The sequence below is a fragment of the Sceloporus undulatus genome, chromosome 1, assembly GCF_019175285.1.
Source record: "Sceloporus undulatus isolate JIND9_A2432 ecotype Alabama chromosome 1, SceUnd_v1.1, whole genome shotgun sequence".
Lineage (NCBI taxonomy): Eukaryota > Metazoa > Chordata > Lepidosauria > Squamata > Phrynosomatidae > Sceloporus > Sceloporus undulatus.
Genome location: NC_056522.1, coordinates 330,271,667 through 330,282,984, shown reverse-complemented (window position 1 = coordinate 330,282,984; position 11,318 = coordinate 330,271,667). Strand labels below are relative to the sequence as shown.

The 11,318-nt window shown below is 39.8% G+C and overlaps 1 long non-coding RNA gene across 3 annotated transcripts in view; it reads left to right on the top strand.

Moving 5' to 3' along the window:
- LOC121919673 overlaps nucleotides 1-2,372 on the top strand; it is a 218,005-nt gene extending 215,633 nt beyond the window's left edge. For all 3 annotated transcript variants that reach the window (XR_006101551.1, XR_006101550.1, XR_006101552.1), the window contains 2 exons: nucleotides 490-614; nucleotides 2,017-2,372. This is a non-coding gene — a long non-coding RNA (uncharacterized LOC121919673). The remainder of the gene's footprint in view (nucleotides 1-489; nucleotides 615-2,016) is intronic.
- The last annotated feature ends 8,946 nt before the right edge of the window (nucleotides 2,373-11,318 follow it).

Genomic DNA, 11,318 nt, shown 5'->3' with positions numbered 1-11,318 from the left:
AATGAATATATATATATATATATATATATATATATATATATATATATATATATATATGAGAACTGATGTCCAACTCTTACATCAAAAACAAAACTCATAATCTGAGAGTGTGAAGTACACTTCTGTTTATGCAGTTCTTTAAAATAAGCATGAATGAGGAGACCAGATGGATGATTTGGCTAGCCGTCTCTTTTCTGAAAGGGCGAAAATGGAAATATCAGGGAAATGGCAATGCTGCAAGTCCAGTTTAATTTAAGAACATGTAGACAACTGAATGGCATATTCACACTCATTCAGAAGGAGAAGGCATGCCAATTTACAGGATAAAGCATACAGATTGCACCTTTTTTCTAGCTGGCTCAAAAACATGGGCAGAGTGAAGGGGAGTTGAATGTACGGAGACAGATACAAGTGGGCTTAGCTTAATGCTTGTCTGAAGAAAATGCTGCATCATTATGAGCGTTTGGTTTTCTTTTCTTTTTCTTACAGAAAAAAAGAAGAGGAGTAAAATGTCACCAGGCCCACAGAACAGTTTTTCCCTCTTTCCCCAGTTACATGTGATCCTGGAGGCATACATGATGCAGCAATTCCCATTGCTAATATTTGTGCAAAAGGTGATGTCTAGGGGCCTTTTACCAGACCTTTGAAAGAATAGTTCCATTGTGTGAAGGAGGATGCAAAATGATATACAGAAACATTCCCTGTTGAAAATTGCTAATCCTAATGAACATAACAAAGAGTTAGAGAAAGAATATTTCATTCTCTTTGTTAGGAATGGAAACAGTAGCATCCTGTTTTGATGTGACATGTGCATTCAATTTGTCTCCTTAGCATTATCAGCCCTACTGAAAGATTTTTGTAATCTTGAGGTGAACCTATCACAGGGCTTTCTGCTTCTGAGAGTATGTGATCCATCCAGTGGTTTCCTGAGTGGGGAATCGAACCCTGATCTGCAGAGTTGTAGTCCACCACTCAAACCACTTCACCACAGCATCACAATCCAGGAATATATTGACAAGCAGGAATGTGTCCTGGGGAGATGTTTAAGGAGCTAGGGATGTTTAGCATGGCTAAGAGAAGGTTAAGAGATTACCTGACAGTCATTTTTAAATATCTTAAAGGATATCAAGCTTATTTTCTGATGCTCCAGAGGCTAAAACATGGAGCAGTGAATTCAAACTGCAGGCAAAGAGATTCCACCTAAACATTAGGAAAAACATCCTGATGATAAGAGCTGTTCAGCAGTGGAATGGGCTGCCTAGGAGTGTGGATCTCCTTCTATGGAGGTTTTCAAACAGAGGCTGGATGGCCATCTGTTGGAAATGCTTTGATTGTGTATTCCCGAATAGCAGACCATTGAAGTAGATGACTCTTGTGGTCTCTTCCAATGGTTCTATGGTTTTACAGCTAAATGTGGGAAACAACTTGCAGTTTCTAATCAATCTGAAATATATGAATGCAGAAAAATTCATGAGTCTCCAGCTTCATGGCACTATTCTTGAGTTAAATATTTTTATTCAAAAATGGGGGGATGTGATGTCCTTAGGAGCATTAGCAGCTATTGGAGTGACCATAGCCTAGAAATGCAAGGTATTAAACAAGTGCTTTTGTTACTGAAATATAGGCCTTTGCTGTGATATATGCAGTTGCAACCACTTGAGAAAGTCCAGAAAAAGGGACAGAAATAATGGAAACCATGAGTGCCAAGACAAAGGACAACATAGTTCAGGAATTTTAAAACTCTGTAGAGCCTTCAAGACCGATCCTCTTGGCTTACAGCCTAAAAGTGATGCAAGTCCCTATATATAGAATTGGAATGGATCCATTTTAATTACTAAGTATTGAATGAAAAGATTTATTGATGCTTAGGTTTATATTATTAGAGGTTTGCAGTGTAATGTCTTCTGGAATTATTGTGTTCATGATACACTTGTTTTATTTTCAAGTGCCCTTCTTTTTTCAGTAATTTCTTTTCTCAGTCCAACTGACTAATATAATTTCTTTCTTTTTTTACAGAGGAATTCTGCTTCATCCCCCACATTTCCTCCAAAGACATACCATTTAACTTGCTGGATGGGAGTACAGGAGAGATAACTATAAGCTACTGTTGGATGACTCTCTTCCTGTCAACCATATTAATTTTTTTCTTAATACTGCAAAAAGAAGATGGCCAAATGAATAGAATTTATTTGTTATGGTCTCTTATTTCAGGGCCCATTTAAATTGGGGGGGGGGGGGAGGAGAAATTATATTTTGCTTGGTAATCTCAACAAAGCTGGCATTTCTACATGACTTGTGGGGAAATATGCACCTCATTAGAAAAAGGCTTATAGAACACACCTGAGAGATAAAATGTGAACAGTGGCGGGTTACAGACCGCCAAAAAATACATATAGAATACGTATTAGGGTTAGGAAGGGGCGGTGCTTCCGCAACCCCCTAACCCTAGTACGTATTCCATATGTACAACATGACGGCGCCCCTTCCACATGGGGGCCGCCATGTTTACGTATCGGACGCATAGCGTCCAGACGTGTCGCGGCACCTATGACGTCGCGAATGCGCCAGCGGTACCTTGCGACGTCATGGAGGCGCCGCAAGAAGGAGCTCCATTTTGGAGCTCCTTTTTTGCTCCACGTGGGAGCTGTGCGGTGTGGCTGCTACAGTTCCCTCGCGGAGCAGGCGGTGGTGGCGGCAGACCGCCACAAAGCAGCGGTCTGTAACCCACCAGTGTGTGTATTTCAAAATGCAAATAGTTAAAATGTGAATTATTGGTAAAGATACAAATAAAATTTATTTGCTCAATGAGTTAAAGGTGTGTAAATTAGGTAGATTGCAGAAACAAATGCATATATTAGAATAAAAAAAGTGAATGAAAATGTGTGCACATTTCAGTACCATAAGAAAACACATTCCAATATGAAATCAGGATGGGAAGAAAATATGATGGCCTTGGGAAAAACTCAGCCGGATCAAAATGGAGAGACTTTTGGATCCTTAACAACAATGAACATTAAGACTGCTAACTGAAAACATTTCCCAAAAGTTCAGTCACTGGCTGATTACATTATGTAAATAATGAACAGATATGATTAGTATACTTAATTAATTTTTTTTAAAAATCTGCTAAAATGTGTAAGAACCTGCAGGCAGTCAAACTGACTGTCACTGGCTTGACTAAACTTTTCTGAATGAGCAATTATTTTATTATTTGTTTCTATACCAAGAACAAGTGTGGTGTAGTGGTTTGAGCACGGCACTATGACTCTGTAGACCAGGGTTCTGTAGACCCGACTCTTACAATAAGTATTCCTCAAGGTACAGTATTGATATGAAGTAAAACAAACAAACAAAAACAAACAAATAAACAAGGCAAGAATTGTACTCAGTACTAATCTATTACAGAACAGACAGTAACACTGTCCTCTCAAAGGATCTTGGTGGCAGACTTTTACTTGCCTGTAGACAGCCTCCCAACCTTAAATAGTTACTTACCTACAGGAGGATATGCAACATAGAATCATAGAATCATAGAATCATAGAGTTGGAAGAGACCGCAAGGGCCATCCAGTCCAACTCCCTGCCATGCAGGAAATCCAAATCAAAGCATCCCCAACAGATGGCCATCCAGCCTCTGTTTAAAGACCTCCAAGGAAGAAGACTCCACTACACTCTGAGGGAGTGTGTTCCACTACATAGATGTAGACACAGGTATAAGACCTTGCCACAAATCCAGATGCCAACTCTGCCCACACATCTATTTAGGAAATGTCATCACAGGACCTAATGACATTACTTACAACATTAGAGGGAGTTTCACTTGATCATCCTCTGATGTGATATATACCATCCTGTGTTCACAATACCCTTCAGCACTCAACACTGGGCAAAGAGGCCAGTCTGTGCCAGAAACAAATGGACATAAATCAGACATTAGGAATGTGAATACACAAAAACTGTTTGCAGAAAATATCAGTCTTCCTGGACTTTCTATCTTGGATCTCAGGACAGCACCCCATGAACTAAAAATCTGCAAAGGTAGATTGGAAAGAGAAATAGCAGCATTAGAATGTACCCACAAACTCCAGTCCATTAGCAGTGGGCTGAACAGAGACAATGGTTTCCTGGCACACTGCACACATTATAACACTAACTAAACTCACTCATCCATCTAGGGCTCCCTTGACCAATTAATCTCATCTCCTTTATGATTCTCACACAACTTTCCAGTACTCATTCATATTATTATCTACTCAGCTTGGCTTTAGGCAATATCCTTCCTCCTGTTCTTGTTCCCCAACTATTGAACTTGTCACCTCATCTCCACAATGGTTTTACATTTCTATTTCTACTTTCACACACAGCCCATAACATAGGCATAGCATAATAGTATAGATCCAAGAGCTAACTAAATTATAAATGTAAATAATGTTGAAATCCTAAAACTACTTGGAACTAAGTACCATTTTACTCAATAAGCTATTGACAATGGTCTTGTTTTGTATTCAGTGGTAGCCGGTAGCTTTCATGTCAGTGGGACAGTGAATCTGGTCTGGGTTTTAGTTCAGACCTCAAAGGAACTATCCAAAATCCTTCCCATTCCCCACGCCAGTCTTGGAAAGTTCATTTAAAGGTCATATAAAACCCTGAGTGATTTCATTACCTCACTGGCACGGAAACCATAATGAGTTTTGTTGACTAATACTTGTTGAAGAGTTATGTCCTTTAGATAATTTAAAATTAAAAAAGTGTCTTCAGAAAACAAGAAATTAATAAGGGTTGAGCAAAAATGAAAAGCCAGCTGTCACTAGCTGTATATCTCTCTCATCCGAGTTGCTGCTTAATATTTAGTGATTTGAAAAAGAACAATAGAACTCAATAATCAACACTCACTAAGGTGACCTCTTGTGAAATAGATTCAGGAAGCAGCAGAACTCATTTCTCATACTTTGCACATAGTATAAATGTCCTTGTTGATTACTTCGGTGGGCTATTTAGAAAGCTAAGTGTATGTTTGGGTTGAAACACACAAAAATGGCAATTACATTGTCAAATCTCCAAAACACCAGAATGGTGCTGCAAATAATTGAATGCAGAATAATTCTAACTGTGTTTAGAACTGTATGATGGAGATTGGGAGAAAGAGCTCTAGCTTTGCTCCTTCTGCAGTTAATTCGGTTACCAGATAATTCAGTTTCCGATCCGAATTGATGAATCTGTTCAGCAGAACCTGGTTTAGACTATATTTGCGCCGATCGAAGCCCTCTTCCACAAGCCTCTCCCTTCCCTGCCAGCAGTCTTTTGGAGCCAGAGCCAGAGAGCTCCTAGCCTTTGCTACTGCCTCCTCCTTTCTTCCCTCCATCCCATGGCTGCCTAGAAGAAAGGTCTCCCTGCCTCTACCTGTCTCTCCTTGGCCACGATGGGGGGCTTCAACCAGAGGGTGCCTGCCGACTGCGCTGGCAGCTTCCGCCCAGCATTGCCATGAATGACCACCCACCCCAATAGTCGCCCACTCTGCCCGAGTATTCTGCCACCAACGCCAGCTAGGGGCTGGAGCGGAGGGCTACTGCTTGCCCTCCTCATCCTCTTACACCACCAGTACTAGGCCCACCAGGGCATGGCAGGCACTCCGGATACCAAGGCAAAGCCTATGTTGACTACACCGGCTACGCTAGCAGCCCCTACCACCACCAGCACAGCAGCAGGGGTGCAGAGTGAGCCAGCCAGCCAGGTGAGCAGGATCCAAACCCAGAATACAATCTGCACTGGTTCCCACTTGCGCAGAATCACTTTATCCAAAAAGACGCTGAAAAAAAATCAGCGTCTTTTTAACGCCAGTTAAATGGGCTTAGAGCATGGGCCCCCTTTCAGAATCGCTTCAGCAATATGAATTAAGTGGGAACCATGGTTGTTTGAATCAGTTCGAACCAATTCATGATCCGATTTAAAAGGTAGTGGAAATAATCAGTTGTGGTTCATCTATGTTTTGTTCTTCATTGCTGTCTTTCAGTTAGAGAGCAAACATGTATTTTAGGGAACCAGTTGGAAAGGCATACAACTATCTACAGCCAGGCCCAGCTTGCTAACTTTCTTTTCAACATTTGGATGACAAGAGAATGTCTGGGAGCTAATGTCCTGCTGTGTGTTTCATATATTAGCTGTGTGTTGGAAGGAGCTCTTGTTGCTTGACCTGCCTTTAAAGGAATAAAATGTCATTCCTAAATACACTTAAACTGGAAGTCCCACTGAATCAAATAGAGTTACTTCTAGGTAAACAGATACAGAATCTGGTATTTATCGATGAATGCAAGAATATCATGTGCTTTAACAGGATGGTGTGACTTGGGGTGCATCTACACTGTATAAATAGTGCAGTTTGACACCATTTTAAGTTCCTTACTTCCATCCTATGGACTCTGAGAATGTGTAGTTTTACAAGGTCTTTAGCCTTCTCTGCCAAAGAGTATTTGTGCCTTAAAAAACTACAAATGCCAGAATTTTGTAGGATGGTGTCATGGCAACTAATGGGGTCAAACTGCATTATTTCAGCAGTGTAGATGCAATCTCAGACTATTATAATCTGGGAAATTTCATATTTTGAAGAATAACAGAGGAATAAAGTTGACTAGATTCACAACAATGCTTTCAGGCCAGATTAATATGTATCACATTTAAAAAAACCTCTAAGGGGGGAAATGGTAATAAATGCTGAGGTAAAGATATTTGTTTTTCATAGGCAAACATGCCAACTTTTGAAGGGACATTAGAGTCAACACTCACTTCCTTTTGTAAAAACATAGATTTTGAGTCCAGTCCAGGCAGACAAATTTTGCTGACTTTGAAAACTGAATATATGTATGGTAGGCTGGATATGATAAATGATACATGGTAAACGTGAGATGCCAAAGACCAGATTTATAGCTGTTGCTCACTCAGTAATTGCACATTGTTACTTTAAATGTTGCTCATTGCATCTCTTCATTTTTATTTGCAAGGAATAATAAAGGATTTATTTCTTCCTTCAAGGGTGCTGCCAAGAAACAAACAACATCCAGACCCTAAGGTAATAATAATAATCAGGACTGGCATCAATGTGCAGCAGAACCACGGGGCTTTACCATGGCCCTAGCAGGACTCCTTGCTACTTCCTCTTGGCAGTGGCATCACTAGGGTTGGTGTCACCTGGTGTGATAACTCATGGTATCACCCCCCTCCATTGACCTCCACCCATTTCACACCATATGCTTAGTAATGCTTAGTAATGATTTTTTGTACTAATGTTACTCTTAAATCATAATTCCCATATGTAACGCTAATAGTTCTGCCATAAACGAGCAAAATTAAAATTATACCTTCAAATTACAATATCATATGTACAACCTAAATGTATTTACATATACACAGTGAAGATTTGGTTAAAAGATGATACTGTTAAAGCAAATTTAAAAAGAATAAAAATTTCAAAGAATAAAAATTTTAGGGAACCAGCTGGAATGAAGAAAAGGCATACAACTATCTACAGACAGGTCCAGCCTGCTAACTTTCTTTTCAACATCTGGATGACAAGAGAATGTAGCATTACATTCAGTAGTATATGAGAATTACAATTTATGAATAACATTAGTGCAAAAAGAAAAAAAAAAGAGTCTGTATGGTGTGAAATGGGAAATGCAAAGTGCCAGTCTGGATCAGGCCTTTCCTTCTTTAATATTCATCCAGCTTCCTTTTCCTTCTTGTCCTCTATCTAGATTTTTTTTTAGCAACATTGACATTTGGAAGATGGTGAAGATGGAGCTGGAGAAACAGACTTTTAATGTCAGATTAAAGCAGCATGTCTGCACTATGCAGGTTGAGCTGAGAAACAGCAGGATTCTATTTTAGCCAATTGTACAGTAGCCTTGTGTGTCTCCCTACAGCAGGCAAGATAAACAGCAGCTGCCTCTAGAATACCTTGTTGAACATGACTGGGCAGCAAAATAGAGAAAAAGGAGACATCAGATAAGCCTGCCTCTCCAGCTACCCCTGGTATATGAAAAAAACAAACGTATCTGGAATTAAAAAAACAATCAAATGGTCTTTAGAAGGTTAAATTTCTTTTTTACTTATTTCAAATGTTCATATTGTTAGTTTTGAATAATAATGATTAAAAAATCTTTACTGAACCATGTTGCTCTTTTTTGTGTGTGGTATGAGAACATATTGTTGCACCTAAATACCCTAAAGGCACCAGATCCTGTCTGATCTTGGAAGCTAAGCAGGGTCAACTCTGGTTAGTAAATGAATGGGAGACCACCAAAGAATACCAGATGCTGTAGGCTAAGAAAACCTTGTTCCTTGTCTAAGAAAACCCTATGAAATAAGGCATGCGCACACACACACACACACACACACACACACACACAGAGCTTGGTATTAATATGTAGAGTTAGAAATATGTGGGCTCTATACAAGCAGAACATATAGTGGTGATCTAGCGACTATGGTCCAAAGCACACTGAAGACATAATCCAGTTTGCTGAAACTGCCCTGGCTCGATGGTAGGGAATTCTGGGAACTGTAATTTTGTGAGACATTTTGCCCTCCCAGGACCTTTCCACATGGGGAAAATTGGAAGGTTAAACTGGTCACAATGCAGGATCATCCAGGGCATTAAGGACAATTTCGCTATTGCTTTTCAGATGAAGCTGTGCACAAACCGGTCAGAATCCAAACAGAAATTGAGGTGAATTAGGGAATAAGCATCTTCACAAAAATACCATGTTTTCATTTCCAGTCCATTCATGAATTCACTTTCTTCATGTAATAGCAGCAGTCTGAAAGCCATGTGCTGGATTCTCCCTGTTCCCAAATTTCCCATGGTTCCTTTGCTGGTCTGAGGAGAGGAAGGCAACCTAGTTCTTAAAGGAACACACACACCTCTTTCCCTCCCTCGCGGGGCTGGTCTCCTCCTGCAGCCTCTAAGGCTTAAGTTTAAAGGAACAGCTGCTGGGAGAAGGCAGAGAGAGGACGTTTTGGAATTCCTCCTGTACAGAAGGGAGAAATGGATGATATGTCCTGGAAAAGGAGGGCAGCTGGGAATTTCAGCCCTCACTGAAATCAGGCAGATTTATGGACCAGCCCCATCTTTTCTCTCTCTAGTATGTATGTGTGTTTGTGTATGGTTTTATGGGAATTTGCAAAGGGAAACCTCAGCCTGCCTCCCTCTGAAACAGCTTCTGGGGCAAAGAGGATTTTCCTCCTGTTTCCCTTCCCTCTCTGGAGCATGTGTGTGTATGCACTTGTAGAAATTATAGTTCTGAGAATGCACAAAAAAGTTATGTCCAAGCTATCAATGGGATTTGTCCTCATCTGTCTGAAACCCAAACTTGCTTTCTTCCCACTTTCTTGCCTAAGTAATGTGCTTTTAACTCCTTGTTGTCCTCTGTGTGTGATAAGCATTAGCGAATTTGTTTGTTTAACCATTTTTGGGAAGGATGCACATAAGCCCCCATAAATCCCAAGCAGAGAGCTCTGGTACCACAATAAACTGTAATTCTCAGGATTCCCTAACACTGAGCCATTGCAGGTAAAGTGGTCTCAAACTGGATTATTTCTGCAATGTGTTTTGGATGTATGTTTCTGGCCTCATATGAAATTTCCTATAAAGCAATTTGAAATGTATAAGTTTGCCATAAGTTGACAGGCTATTTGAAGGAACACACACACACAAAACCTATTTCTATTTGTTCCATGTTATTTCTGCCTGTGGTATCCAAATTTTTGTTAAGGGAGTAAAGCCCAGGAACATATCTGCTTCATTAACTGAGTAATGCCCATTCTTTCTCTACTTTCTGAGCTTTAAACAGAGGCTGATTTTGCTCTTCAAAAGCTGTACAACCTCCACAGCATATTTTAAGGGAATGATCATTTGTAAACTATGTCAAAAACACCTGTCTGATGTGTATGAATTTAAATTCTCTTGATATAAAAATGTAACCTGGCAAAAGGTTGTTGAATTCTGAAACTGATCTGGACAGATGACATGACAGCAATAGCATGATATGTGTTTATTATTAATATTTGTTGGTAAGTAGAATTATTCTGGATGTGCACAGATGTGATGGCCTTGTGATGTATCAGCCAAGTGCTTCTGCTTATTTGAGTTAAACCCAGACAACTAGGTGAAGTATGATGTTTGGGGCTTCATGTTACTTAATGGGATGCTAAAGGCATATTCATTTCTTGTATCTGTTGAGATTTTTCTCTTGCAAATTAGAGCTGGTGAGAAAGTTAACCCTGGTGGACTTGTAAGAATTTCCCCTAATGGAAGATGATGTCTTATTTTAATACACTGATCACTGATTGCCAAAGCTGCTGTTTTAGATTAGGAACCAGAAAAAAGAAGCAGAGAAATAAAGGTAATTAAATTATGACTGGAGGCAGTATAAAAATGGGGGAGGAAAAGCAGTCAACTATGCCACCTACCTGTCAAAAGCAAGGGAATGCTTTTGCAAGCACAGGGATTAAGCAAGTTTAGTGGAAATTATACCAACTATTTTAATTTTTTTTGATGGGCTGAAGGAAATACTATAAAAAAAGATAAAGAAAAAAGGAATGGCCATCCCCAAAATCATATTTTGCTGGTTTTTGTAAGCCAGTCACATTCATGAGAATGAATGCATATGATCTTTACTCCTTTTAGTCTTGTTTTATAAGTAGTATTGATAATGCATCTATGTGAGAAGTTTTGTAGGTTCTTTGATAAGAATGGCAGCAAAGGCAACCTGCCATACTAGGGACTGTTACTGGCCACAGAATGAAGCTCACTTCTCTCATGTGATTCACAGAGAAACATATTTACAGCTGGCCCACCATATCCATGGTATTTTTTTTATCTATGGATTTAATCCATCCAACCAATCCACTATTCCATTGTATTTAATGTAACTTGAGTATGCATGGATTTGGTATGTATCATGGATCCTGGAAGCAAACCCCAGTGGATATCCAGTGTATAATAGGGTTTTAAACTGAGTTATGTGGGAGGAGGTGACAGTATTTTGGAAGGCAGGAGTTCATCAAGGGCTGAAAATAATAGTCAAACTGTTATAGAGGGGAAAAAGCAAATAGTGCAAGGATCCAACAGAGGGAGGGAAACAAACTTCACACAAGCAGCTGTGCAGGAGGACCCATGGTCTTTGATTTCTCCACACTAATGCACAGAGCATGGGAAAGTCCCATTCTAGGTAAACTCATACTGGTATCAGCATGAAACTGGTTTCCAGTTTCCTAAGTTAAGAGTGAATAGTTATCTTGTAAGCTGTGTGTGTGTGTGTGTG